The sequence below is a fragment of the Suricata suricatta genome, chromosome 8 (assembly GCF_006229205.1).
Source record: "Suricata suricatta isolate VVHF042 chromosome 8, meerkat_22Aug2017_6uvM2_HiC, whole genome shotgun sequence".
Lineage (NCBI taxonomy): Eukaryota > Metazoa > Chordata > Mammalia > Carnivora > Herpestidae > Suricata > Suricata suricatta.
This window is the reverse complement of record NC_043707.1, coordinates 18,591,605-18,604,395: the sequence shown is the minus strand read 5'-3', so window position 1 is coordinate 18,604,395 and position 12,791 is coordinate 18,591,605. Positions and strand designations below refer to the sequence as shown.

Genomic DNA, 12,791 nt, shown 5'->3' with positions numbered 1-12,791 from the left:
AGGAGGAGGGCTACCAACACATAACCCTTGATTTCCTCCTGATTGCCCTCCCCCTCCCCACAAGTGTTTTCTGTGTTTGTCTGATCAACTGGGTTTTTTATCATTCTGTTGATCTGCGTTCGGGGGATGGGGGGAGAAGGGGTCTTTTTGTTCTGTTCATCTGATCCAGATCCTGTAATCCCACGTGCCAGGAGGAATAAGTAAATGAGTAAGCAGCCAGGCTTGCATTTTTTTTTCAAAGACCTTCAATCTTTTATTTAAATCTTTAATCATGGGGTTTGCCTCCAGAGTAAAACATGGAGGCTTCTCTCTACCTTTCATTTTCCCCTTCTTTTAGGAGACCTGGAAACAAACATGCATAGCCTGAAGCCTGAGGCTGGGAGACAACGGAGTGAATGGTACAAGGTGTATGCCTGGGCAGCCAGCGATACAGGCCTGGTCTTGATAGATCTTTCTGGAAATCAGGCAAAGGGCAAGCCAGAACTTTGGGAGTCACTCATTTTTCAGTGTTGCCCAGAATTATTTTAAAAATGGTGTTGGTGAACAAAGACAAACAGTGGCGACTGAATGCAGCCCGTGTGTGGGTCTTTGATTTGGGGCGTTCGGCATACAGAGGCAAATATTAGCAAAGGCACAGAGCTACCCAGTGAGGAAAGGGATCTGAGAAGCAGGGAGGAGGGGAAGGAGGAAGGAGCAAGCTGTGGGGAGTTCAGGGGAGCTAGGGAGAAACTGTAGGTATCAGCCGCACTCATGATGTGTGAAATCTTGGCAGACAGGTGGAGAGAGGGAATTATCTGAGCCTCCCTTTGTAGTCAGCAATGGAATTCCCTCTGCTGCTCCTAGAGAAAAATTCAGTGTCTACTTAAATTGCTTTTTATTCTTCAAATTTTCTGACATAAGGCCACAGTCGGTGTAAGGCTGCATCACACAGGGGATGGTGACTCACTCACCTCTCTGTGCCTCAGTTTTTTTCATCTGTAAAATGGGGATCATAAAGGCACTACCTCAAAGAAGTATGTGGAGACAGTGCTGGTGAAGAACTTGGCAGTGCCTGGCCCATATTCAAATCTGCACAGGTGATAGCTATTATTATTTATTATCCCATTTACCTTGATAAGTTGCCTAAAATCTCAGAATTTCACTTTTCATATATTTCAAAGGAGCTTAAAAAACATCCGGCCCTGGAGAGGATTACTGAATGGCCTGGTGTACCTCAAGGCTTTAGCACAATGCCAAGCACAGTGTAGACACTCAATAAACAGTTCCAATGTGCCTGAATCTCCTCTTCCTCCTGTGTCCCTCCTTCTCCCTATTCTCTCCCCTTCTTATTCCTTCCCAGGGAAGCCCTGCTGGGGGCTGCTTGCAAATAGGCTCAGAAAGGCAGCTGGGAACAGACCAGGCAGCTGAGAGACCACGGTTTGGGGCTTTATTTCAAGCTGATGGTGGGGAGAGGGGCATGGAAGGTTATTATGCAACAAGAATGTTTGTGATGCTTTTGAGTGGTGGGGAAACAGATAAAAAGTTGTGCAGGCAGGGGCCCCGGGACAGGTCAAGCATCCGACTTCAGCTCAGGTCACGATATCACAGCTCATGAGTTTGAGCCCCACGTCGGGCTCTGTGCTGACAGCTCGGAGCCTGGAGCCTGCTTCGGATTCTCTGTCTCCCTCTCTCTGTGCCCCTCCCCCATGCACACTCTGTCTCTCTCTCCCTCAAGAATAAATAAACATTAAAAAAAGTTGTGCACACAGTTAAAAAGTTGTACAGGCAGGGGCACCTGTGTGGCTCAGTCGGCTAAGCATCTGACATCAGCTCAGTTTATGATCTCAGGGTTCCTGAGTTCAAACCCTGCATTGAGCTCTCTGCTGTCACTGCAGAGCCTGCTTCAGATTCTCTGTCCCCCTCTTTCTGCCCCTTCCACCTGCACATGCTCTTTTTCTTAAAAATAAACATTTGAAAGAAGAAGACGGGGGCACCTGGGTGACTCAGTCGGTTAAGTATCTGGCTTCGTCTCAGGTCATGATCTCACGGTTCATGGGTTCAAGCCCTGCATTGGGTTCTGTGCTGACAGCTAGCTCAGAGCCTGGAGCCTGCTTCGAATTCTGTATCTCCCTCTCTCTCTGACCCTCCCCTGCTCACGCTATCTCTCTCTCTCAAAAATAAATTAAAAATGTGAAAAAAATGTTTTAAATAATAAGAAGATGATGAGGGCTGAACTGAGCAGAGGTGGGGAGGGGATCAACGCAGGAAGATTAGGAGGCAGAATCAATAAAACCAGGCAACAGAGGGAGGATGAGATTCAATGCCGATGATGGAGAGATTGTGGTGTCCTTAGCAGGCATCAACCAGGCAGGGGGATGGGACAGATGGACAAGATTATGAATCCCAACTGGGACACACTTGAGGTGCATTCAAGCTTAAACATTGAAAGGCTAGAAGATGGGGTGCCTGGGTGGCTCAGATAAGTGTCCAACTTCAGCTCGGGTCATGATCTCACAGTTTATGGGTTTGAGCCCTGCATCAGACTCTGTGTGACAGCTTGGAGCCCTGCTTCAGAGTTTGTATCTCCCTCTCTTTCTACCCCTACCCCACTCATGATTTCTCTCTCTCTCTCTCTCTCAAAATAAATAAATAAACATGAAAAAAAATTTTAATAAATAAATAAGAAAGGCGAGAAGAACAAAGATAGAAGTTCATGAGGGTTGACTATCTGTCTTATTTTTTGCCCAATGCCTAGGGCAGGGCCTGACATAGCATAGGTGACTCCTAAATGTCTTCAAATGAATGAATGAATGGATGAATGAATGAATACCAGACCTGAGTTGAGGCAAGAAGTTGAGCCTGGGAAAGGGTGTTTTGGGGTCTTTTTTAAAGATCCATGAACTGAAAGCATGCAATTTATGGGGGAGCCCAGACAAAGAACAGGCAGAGCTCAAAGGAGGACTACAGATGCATCCTCAAGGGGAAAGACATGGAAAGGCACTGGTGGGTCTTTAGAAGGGCTGGCAAGAGAGCACAGAGGAGTCAGCGAGGTGAACACACAACAGACAGATCATATCAAAAAGTGGGTCTTCTATTCTGAGGCTTAGAACCATTACATCAGCCTTCAGAGACGCCACAGCTTGGAATCCTGGAGGGACGAGGGCCCACTGGCACCTGAACAAGAAAAGAATTGCAGAAAAAGCAGCAGAGCGAAAACCTCCCCAGCTTGTTACATCCTGCTTGAGGCAGGAGAAATTCCAGCAGATTCCAGGAGACTGTCAAGAGGAGGAATTGGCCTCCCCGAAGCCAGCACTTTGACAACCACATCCCCACGGAGTCAGGACACCAGGCCAGGGTGTCAGGAGCAGGCCGTAAGCCAGGTGGCCTTGGGTGTCCATTCCCCGCGGTCACACCTCACCTTCCGAGCAGCTCCGTAGATTCACCCGTTCCCCTTGGGTGGGAGCTGTTTGCAGCAAAATATCTTCCCGCTCAGCAACTGCAATTCTTGCTAGTCTCCTGTGGCCTTTGAGGAATGATTTTGCTCAAAATTCCCTCATCTCCTTGCTCTTTCCTGGGTGGCACCTGAGTTATTAGCATTGAGGTCAAAGGGACATTGTACTGGTACGTGGGGGGTGGGGGGAGTGGGGATGAGGAAGCGGGGAGAGCTGAAGTGGCAGGGCTTGACATTGATCTTCAAAGGATGATTGTGTTATTTCTTTTCAATCATTTTGAATGCTTTAGTTGTTCTTGAGCAAGGAGGAAATCCCTGTGCGGGTTCTGTCGGATGAGAGGGAGACATAACTAACATATTCAATTCTGAAGACTTTCTTGACCTTCATGCCTTACAAGGGCCCAGTGTCAAGACTTAATAAATGTCTGGTCAAGTAAATTCACGCAGTCAGAGGACATTCACTTACGAACAGCTCTTACTGTGGATGGAATGCGAAGATTGAATAGTTCAAGGGCAAAAATCAGTCTTCCATGTGTGTGTTGTCTCCTGGCTCTAAGTCACTATTCTCTTCCAGCCAAATACTCGAAGACATTTTTGGCCTTTTTTCCACTTCTTCATTTAGCCTGTCACCAAGCTTCTGGATTTGATTCCACAAATCCCTTTCAGATCTGCCCTCACCCCCCAATACCCCACTGTCACTGTCTTCTTTGAGGGTAAATCCCCTTGAGCTAGAAAGCACTACGGTAACCATTGCTCTCCCCACTCAGGTCAGGAAGGATTTATTCTAGTAACCGAATCCTATACTTCTATTTGTTCTTTGCCAAATAAAATTTGCTCATTATTCTCTCACATAAAAAAAAAAACCTCTTAGGAATCAGTTGTTTTCCAGAATAAGGTTTAAATTCCCTGCAGAATGTTCTAGTGGCACCTCCTGCTAGGTACCCTGTTTCAACCTGAAACCCTGCCCCTCGGAGGTGCTCACTGCTCTTAGAATGTATCAGATTCTAGGATGTTCTTGTACATTTGCTTCCCTTTCTCCAGCAGTCCTTTTCCCCTTTTGCTTGCAGAACAATTTATCATCTATAATTCCCTCTGAGTCTTTTGTGGGGTGCACACTTCATTCCACTCACCCTACCCTGCTCTACCTGCATTCTTAGTGTTGAGACAAGAGACCTGCACCCTCCCCCCACCCCTTGGGAGCTGCAAGGGAAGACACAGTCCTCCGAGATACAGTTCCATCTGCACTATTTATTTCCTGAAATGTTCCCACCATGGAAATGACACATAGCATCATGTTCATTGGACAAGAGGGGAAGTAGAAGGGGACGGTATCGGGTGGAGGGTGTCAGACCAAGCCTAGATGCAGAAAGCAACACAGAAGTGTTATCTGGCTCTGTATCTTCCTTGCCCACTTACTAAGCAATTCATAAGGCATCACGTTGTACCCGAGAGCTGTTCTCACCCAGAATTCCAAGAAAAGAACCCCGGGTCTCCACAGGAGCTCAGGATGACCTACTCTTTTCTACCAGCCAGACAGGCATGGTGATTCCTTCTAGAAAACTCTACTGTGGGATGTAGACATTTTCCTAGAAAGAATGAGGCAGACTCCAGGAGAAATGAAGCTCAGAACTAAGTGCACACAACTGTACAACTCAATTTTTATTACTGAAAAAAAAAATAACATGGTGAAATAAGTGAACAATACAGAAGGATATATAATGAAAAGTCTGTCTGTCCCTCAAGCCTTGTCCCCCAGGGTCCCTGTAAAGGCCATTGCATATCTCCTAAAAATATTCCATCTTCTATAAAAATAAGTGAGTTCACACTTTTTTAAAAAAATGTATTTATTTTGAGAGAGAAAAAGTGCATGCGCACCTGCATGAGCATGGGAAAGGCCAAGAGACGGGGAGAGAGAATCCCAAGCAGGCTCCACACTCTCAGTGCAGACCCCAGATGCAGGACTCAATCTCACCAAGCATCAGGTCATAAACTGAGCAGAAATTAAGAGTTGGACACTTAACCAGCTAAGCCATCCAGGCACCCCTGCACATTAAAAAACATTTTTTTAACATTTATTTATTTTTGAGAGACCGAGACAGAGCATGGGTGGGGGAGGGGCAGAGAGAGAGGGAGACAGACTCTGAAACAGGCTCCAGGCTCTGAGATGTCAGCACAGAGCCCGGTGCGGGGCTTGAACTCACAAGCCATGAGCTCATTACCTGAGCCAAAGTCAGATGCTTAACCGGCAGAGCCACCCAGGTGTCTCCCCACCTGCCCCCCACTTTTTAAATGAATGGAAACACAGCAAAAACACTAATCAACACCTCACTAATTTTGCTTGGAATATACTTTAGAGATCATTCCATATAAGCCACAGACACGTCAGTCCTTTCAAAGCTGCACAGCATTCAATTGTGTAAATGTGCCACAAACAGGTCAGCCTCCCTACCGGTGACAGGCCCTTCAATTACTTCCACTCTCTAGTTATTAAAGGTGTTGTCATGACCGGTCATGCATAAGCCATGGTGCCCATCTGCAATAACTGTGACACCAATTCACAAAACAGAAGAGCATACGTCAAAAGATACGAGAGTACAAACTTCTTTAAAAACATAAATAAATAAACTAAGGTCCTTCTGGGGATGGTCGACCCCTGGAGCTGTACACCACTCCACATGGCTCTGTTGGGTGTCACTGGAGAGCAGCTGACTCCAAAGCCAGGGGCTGGCCTGAAACATCCCTATGCAGAAGACCTTGGGGTGCTTTGGTGTTTCCAACTTGTTGTCCGCTTATAAATGCTGAGCATGGCATTTAAGACCTATGATCTGGTGCATCATATAATGAGGTAAGTTAGGCATCTACAAGCCGAACTCCTGTGTAGTAACTTCAACACAGAATATGAGAGAGGCCAAGATGAACTCCAAGTACAGCTAACTTCCCCCAAGGAATATGCAGACATCCATGCTACATCTTCCTCGCCCAGTTCCAGGCCACTAACCACCCTCCACACAGATCTTATAATAGTCATTAGCTGCATCCAAAAGTCAGAGGAATGACTTTCAGCAACTAAAGGCCTATGCCCACCAGAAATAAAGCTGGAGACGCGGAGTTGGAATCTCATCTACCTGCCTAGCCTACCCCACCTCCCGTCCCCATGTGCCACACTGGGTGATGTGCAAAGCTGAGTGGGACCTCTCTGCAAAGCTCAGGCTCTGTCCCAAGGGATGCTGCCAATGCTGGGTCCATCTCCCCTCCACCTCCTTGTGGGAAAGCAGACCTTGTACCGTAAGACTTCACGCAGTTTCAAGATGAATTGGAAATCCAGATTAGTGCATAAAGCCTCTCGATTTCATACGATATTGAAAATAATGCTTCCAAAAGTAGATCCTATGCAGGCTGGAAAAAAATGTATGTAATCAGATGAGGTCCCTGTGTCCTCGGATCTCTCTGCTTGAGGTGTGCCCAGGCTGCTGATACACTGTTCCCCCTTCTTTTTCTTTTTTCTAAGTTTTATTTATTTATTTGGAGTGAGAGGGACAGAGAGAGTGGGAGAAAGAAAATCCCAAGCAGGCCCTGGGCTGCCAGAGCAGAGCCCTATGCAAGACTCCATCTCATGAACAGGGAGACCAAAATCGAGAGTCAGATGCTTAACCAACTGAGCCACCCCTGCGCCCCCCACTTCTCACTTCTCCAAAAAAGTTCATCCCAGTGCTCAGCAGCCTTGCTTCCAGACCAAGTAATAGAAATATACAAAGGTCTCCAGCTTACAGATAAAATGGGGGCTGGAAAGCAAATGCACTCTTGTTGAAAAGAATGTTCCAAAGGCTTCTCAGAGCCCAAAGGACGCACACACATTAAGCATTCTGAGGACCTCACAAGACAACTTATAATTAAGAGCTAAATTGTATATGGCCTTGGGGGGCCCGGGTGGCTCAGTCGGTCAAGCCTCTGACTTCGGCTCAGGTCAGATCTCAGGTTCGTGGGTTCGAGCCCCACATAGGGTTCTGTGCTGACAGCTAGCTCAGAGCCTGGAGCCTGCTTCCAGTTCTGTGTCTCCCTCTCTCTCTCTGACCCTGCCTCTCTCATGCTCTGTCTCTCTCTGGATCAAAAATAAATAAAACATTTAAAAAAAAATTTTTAATTGTGTATGGCCAGCTGGCAAAATGAATGAGTCGGGTCGTAATAGCAAGCGTCAGTCAGATCAACTTAAGAAAGATCTATTGTTTCATCATCACCACTAGAGCTGCTTCTGTGTCGGAGCCGTCTTGACCGTTTCCCACTTCCCAGGTGGTGTTCTTCCCTTGATCCTTTGAAATGAGTCATGTGTTCCTTCCTAAAGTACCTCAGAGGAAGAGCAGAAAATCTGGGGGCTCCTCACACCCCTCCTTGCCATTCCCCTTTGAGTGGGATGTGCAAATTTGCTTCTCCTTGGAACAGCCAATTGCACATATGGCATGTTCTTGGAGGAGATGTGCCTGCATCTCAGGGAACTCACTCGGGGCAAGGTTTGGCACCAGAATATGGCCTTCCTCATTAGAACCAGGGTAGTAGGGACTCAGGACTTTAGGTCACCAAACAACAGCAACTCAGTCTGGCTGCTATTGTACAAGTAGGAAAACAAGGATGGATTTAGATGCATTTCAACTGATTCCTTGCTACTATGTTGAAGTGCGAAAGACCGAAAGAGATTTGAAGTTTTCCATGTTTGTTATATAAACCTTGCTGGAAAATCAAAAGCATCTGTCTACATTCCCCTCTCTGTTGGGAGCCCAGCACCATTCAATTCTCTCTTGATATTACCACCCTGATTTCCTTCTGGAAAATTACCTCTTCTCCACTGGCGTTGGGCTTAAGGACAATTTTTCCAGATGCTCTATATTACCCTAGTCCAAGACTGGGAATATTCTGTCATTCTTTCGTTGGTTCATTTCACACGTATTCACAGAGCCTCTACTTTGTTTCAAACACTGGCCTTGGTGCTAAAAACATTGATAATTAATAGTGTCTTCTCACTTCTGACCTAGTGGAGTTTAAAGGCTAGGGTCCAATCCTGCTTCCCTTGACATAAGCTAGGCTAACTGTTGGGCTTCCTCTCTGGATTAGGACCTTATACAGAATGATACAAATGCTAAAATTGATTGGACCCCTCTATTCCAGCTTGGCACCTTCGTGAGATGCAGGGGGAGTCTCTGATTCTTGGACTTCCAGAATAGTTCATAGTTCTATCTACAGAAACTTTTTGGTGCTTACCTAAATTTGTATCATACTTCGTAAGCCTTCCCACCAATGCCACGAATATCAAATATACTTCCAATAAACCCCTCTTTGGGGGATGCCTGGGGGCTCAGTCCATTCAGCATTGGACTCTTGATTTTGGCACCTTTTGATAGACCAACTTGCTGGACTTCTGGATACTTTTAGCTTTATATTTTGGTACTTTCTTATTCCTTTGCCGTGTTTGGAATTGATCATCTTCTCCTAGATTGACTGCTTTGTGGTGTTGCTCTAGGGATTGTCTGAGGCTCTAATCCTCGAGTGCCTTTGGCTTCATTCCAGGCCCAGGGACAGTTGGTCAGGCCTTCCAGCCTCTAGCCTCTGCTTGAATTCTCCCTGTGACAGAGAACTTAGTACCTCCCATTGGCTAATTCTGTAATATGAAGCCATAAATAGAAAGAATACAAATTTGGGAGTAAAACAAATAGAAGCCCATCCCAGCTTTGTTTCTTAGCCTGTGTGAGCCACAGTTTCATGTGTTAAATAAGTACTTGTTTGGGGAATTGAATGTGACAACATTAGGCGGCATAGCATACAGTCCCTCTCACATGGGGAGTTAAGAGGGTCAGAGTAGTAGTCTTCCTTCTTTTTATGACTTCTTGTCCATTGGTCCTGGGAATGTGTATGTCAAATTTCACTTTCACATGATGGTCTTTCAAAATTAAGACCCCTTGTCGTCACTTTTCCAGGCTTGGTAGCACAGGCTATTTGAAGGGTGAAAGGGCCCCCAAGTGGATGTGAAGCCCAGTCACTCCTGAGATTCAGGCAAGATGAGGAGGGAGGTTTGCAGTTATGATAGAGAAGGTCTTCTGGAAGCCTGATTGAGGGCCTGAGAACCCACCTGGGAAAGGGATCATCTTAGGACGAGGGTGTAAGGAAAAGGGTTTGGTTCAGTTACAAAGCTCCACTTTGGGGTGAAGTAGGCAAGGTAGATAAAGGTCTTTCCAGCACGGCATGTGAGATTTGCAGTCCAGCACGGGCCCTTGGATGCATGCCTGACTCCCTGAGGAGAAGGTCGTGCAGTAAGGGATGACTACAAGAAAAACAAAGGCAAAGTTGTTTTGGCTTTGGAAAACCCCGGGACGCAGGGCAGGACAGCTTGGGAGCTTGAGAGCAAAACCGAACCGGACTATGGAGGTGAGAGACAGCACAGCTGTGCACCTCACCACCGCCGCCTCCAGCAGACGGGCCCCTCTCGGGATGACAGGGAGCCCGACTCTGCAATGCTTTACACATGAGAACTGCAATAATCGCTATTATTCGGTGTGATGGTGTGTGGCTTATAGCGTCTGTGACTTGACAATCAAGTAATGAGCTATTGATGAGGGAAATGAACCTGATGACAGCTGAGACTGGAGACCATTAACATATAAGCCTTTCCTGCTGAATGTTCTCACCCGGGACTCTTTGATAATAGCTAATAATTATAGCCACATTTATTGAGATGTTACTCTGCACCGAGTGCTTTATACGGATTATTTCCTGCAAGTCTCACAACTTTCTGAGAAAAGTATGTTACTCTTCTGTTACAGAGGAGGAATGTGGGCAGAGGAAAACAAGTACCACCCAGTCTTGAAAAATGGGCCTCCAGGCACACTCATTGATAGAGAGTTCTCATAGCAAGATGGCAGCGCTCACACGTGGTCCCCTGAACTCTGATTGTCCTCAGAGGACAGATGTTCAGACTGGGCTGAAATGGTCTGGGAGACAGTGGGTGGGGATTCCATAGGGATGGATGTACCTGTTTGTGGTGCTAGAGAAAGGACAGAGTCAGTGCCTTCCAGACTTCACGCACATGTGGATCACCTGGAAATTTAGTGAAAGATGCTGATTCTTATTCAGTAGATCTGGAATAAGGCCCAAGTTTCTGCATCTCTTAAAATCCACCCTCCCCTCCCAGGAGGGGGATGCCAATGCTGCTGGTCCACGGATGACTTTATGAATAGGGAGGGTCTAGGCAACTAGGTAATAGTGGGGCTTTTGGTTCGAGAACCCACCTTGTCAGGAAGAGTAACTTTACTTGGTTTCCACTTTTACTTACCACTGAGCTAACAAACCTGCCAAGTCAACCAAGAAATACTGCAAATGGAATGGAGCAACATCACAAAACTAATAAAATTCAATTTTTAGTGTTAATTTCATATAAGGGTAATATGTTTAATATTGTGGGAAATCGGCACCCATTAAGTGAACAGAATATAAATTACTACAGCCAAGATTCTTTTATTTTAGCCATATCCCTCCAATTTAGCACGAACTAACTTAGTTTTGTGCAGCTCACTACGATGATGGTTTTCCTCCCCTTGATTAAATAGTATCCTTCATCCGTTATGCTCATCTTGCTAATTTTTGCATTAGCCTGTGACAATTGAAGTCATATGTGGCTGTTTGCATGAAGACAAATAAAATCTTGATTTAATAATAATATCGGAAGCTACAGTCTTCTTTCATGAAAATAACTTTCAACCACAAAAAAAGAGAATCTTTATTTTTCTTCCTGACAAAATAATCTAGCCGATATAAGAACCAGATGTGAAACTATGTCATTTTGTTGGTTAATTTTTAAACTAAATTTTTTTAAATGTTGTGTTTTTCTTTCCCTCAAAACACTGTATTTTGACTTCTTACCTCCTAATGTGAGAATATAGGTGCTGATTTCAGTTCTGTTCCTATTTCTAATTCCTGAGTTCTTCTGAATTGTTATTTTACATGTCAAATCTACAATACTTCCATTTTGTTCCTTACTGATAATTAGTCCTCTAAGCTTTATCCGTAGGTTGATTTGGAAAATTGAAAATCAATAGTGATTTCATTATTATGACTGTTTAAATGTGGTTCACTACACAGCCATAGCTATGATTAAATGTTCTTTCTCATATGACTTTTTGCCTGGAGTTCTATTTTTTTGGAACTAATTACTTTAGACATTTTTTTAATTTTGTTCACCTCTCCAGACTTAGGATTCTACTGAATCCTTCTTATTTCCCTGGAGAGTCCCTCTCGGGCTTTGTATGTCTAATAATGTCTTTATGCTATTATCCTATTTATTGATACTTTAGTTCTGAATTGAATTGTAAAATGATACGATTTTCCCTCAGAAAGTCAAGAGCTCCTAATATCTAGAGTTGCTAATAGGTAGTTTGATGCTGCCTTTGTTTTCATTTTGGACTTTTTTCCCTCTCATTTTTGCTTTTTAACCTTAATATTCTGACATTTAGTGGTCATGTGATACATATGTGTTTGTTTTATTCATTGTTCTGGGAACTAGGTGTACATTTTCCATACGAATGCGAAATCCTCCTGTTCTGGAGAAGTTTCCTCATTACTTCTTTGATACTTACCCCTGTCATTTGTCTTTTGGTCAGATGTTGAATGCTCCTGCATTGACCCTCTGCCTTTCTTTTCTCATATTTTCTACCTCTTTGTTTTCCTGTTCTTCTCAGAGGCTCCCCCGATCTGATTTTCCAACTTTTCTATGGAATTATTTTCTATTCTGACAAACAGATCTTTACTATCTAGGAGGCACTTCTTGGTAGACGTTCATTCCATTTTCATGCTGTCCTCTTGTTTCCTGTTGCAACATTTTCTCACATCTCTCAAACACGTGAACTAGAGTTTCAGTTCCCTCCTGTTCTTTGCATGATGTCTGTTTCCTCCAGGACCATATTTTGTGTTTATTCACTTTAATGTCTCACTTTCATGTTAGAGGGTCTCCCATTAGAAGACCATTGACTATTCATGCTCAAGAACAAGTCAGTTAAACCTGAAGACGGTCTCATAGCATGGACAGACCTTGCTCATTTTGCCAATTTGCTCCAAGTGAGACCAGTTTGGGGAACGAGTGGATCATTCCCTGGTGAGCCCCTAAGTGATAAAATATAAAGGACATTCTTCTGAAGATTTCCAATATCTCTGGAAGAAAATACTCTTTTTTGAAAAGTCTTGGCATAGAAGCCTGTCTTCAGAGAATTATGTCCTCCAGGGCAAAGTGCATTTGACTGTTTCAAAAACAGACTTTTGACTAATCACTTTGTTTTGTGCCCCCCACATTGTAATCCTACCCTCTTTTCATAGTGCCGAGGCCCTT

At 44.7% G+C, this 12,791-nt stretch overlaps 1 long non-coding RNA gene across 1 annotated transcript; it reads right to left on the bottom strand.

Annotated features, from left to right (window-relative positions):
- Positions 1-9,611: 9,611 nt before the first annotated feature.
- On the bottom strand, positions 9,612-12,462 carry LOC115300378. Its single transcript, XR_003912627.1, has 3 exons — positions 12,046-12,462; positions 10,446-10,510; positions 9,612-9,737 (listed from the first exon to the last, which is right to left on the bottom strand). It is a non-coding gene; the product is annotated as an uncharacterized LOC115300378 (long non-coding RNA).
- Positions 12,463-12,791: the final 329 nt, after the last annotated feature.